We start from the raw sequence: 1,270 nt of genomic DNA on the forward strand, positions 1-1,270 counted from the left end.
GAAAACTGGTCAACTACATATAAAAGAATGAAACTAGCTCTTTTTCGTGGTGCCTTGGAGGCTGTCAGCTACTTCAGAATGAAGCTAAGCATCTCTTTTCCGGCCACTGGCTGCCAGAAACTCATTGAAGTGGACGATGAGTGAAAACTTCGTACTTTCTATGAGAAGCATATGGCCACAGAAGTTGCTGGTGACGCTCTGCATGAAGAATGGAAGGGTTATGTGGTCCGAATCAGTGGCAGGAACGATAAGCAGGGTTTCCCCATGAAGCAGGGTGTCTTGATCCATGGCCGAGTTCTCCTGCTACTGAGTAAGGGGCATGCCTGTTACAGACCAAGGAGGACTGGAGAGAGAAAGCACAAATCCGTATGGGGTTGCATTGTGGATGCCAATCTGAGTGTTCTCAATTTGGTCATTGTGAAAAAAGGAGAGAAGGATATTCCTGGACTCACTGATACTACAGTGCCTCATCGTCTGGGTCCCAAAAGAGCTAGCAGCATCCGCAAACTTCTCAGTCTCTCTAAAGAAGATGATGTCTGCCAGTATGTTGTGTGAAAGCCCCTAAACAAAGACCGTAAGAAACCTAGGACTAAAGCACCCAAGATTCAGCATCTCGTGACTCCACGAGTTCTGCAACACAAACGCCAGCATATTGCTCTGAAGAAACAGCGTACTAAGAAAAATAAAGAGGCTGCAGAATATGCTAAACTTTTGGCCAAGAGAATGAAGGACGCCAAAGAAAAATGGCAGGAACAGATTGCCAAGAGACGGACGCTGTCCTCTCTGAGAGCTTCTACTTCTAAATCTGAGTCCAGTCAAAAATGAGATGTTCTAAGAGTAACAAATAAATACGATCAGACATCAAAAAAAAAAAAAAAAAAAAAAAAAAAGAATGAAACTAGAACACTTTCTAACATCACACACAAAAATACTCAAAATGGATTAAAAATCTAAATGTCAGACCAGAAACTATAAAACTCTTGGAGGAAAACTTAGAATACTCGCCGACATAAATCACTGCAAGATCCCTTATGACACACCTCCCAAAGCATCTGAAATAAAAACAAAAACAAACAATGGGACCTAATTAAACTTAAAAGCCTTTACACAATGAAGAAAACTATAAGCAAGGTGAAAAGAAAGAACTCAGAATGGGAAAAAACAATAGCAAACAAAACAACTGACAAAGAATTAATCTCTAAAATATACAAGCAGCTCATGCAGCTCAATACCAGAAAAACAAACAACCCAATCAAAAAGTGGGCAGAAG

The 1,270-nt window shown here is 40.8% G+C and overlaps 1 pseudogene; it reads left to right on the forward strand.

The window, feature by feature from the left end:
• The first annotated feature begins 78 nt into the window (after window positions 1-78).
• LOC104981800 lies at window positions 79-890 on the forward strand (annotated as a pseudogene).
• The last annotated feature ends 380 nt before the right edge of the window (window positions 891-1,270 follow it).

Source organism: Bison bison, unplaced genomic scaffold (assembly GCF_000754665.1).
Source record: "Bison bison bison isolate TAMUID 2011002044 unplaced genomic scaffold, Bison_UMD1.0 scf7180017864522, whole genome shotgun sequence".
NCBI classification, from domain to species: Eukaryota; Metazoa; Chordata; class Mammalia; order Artiodactyla; family Bovidae; genus Bison; species Bison bison.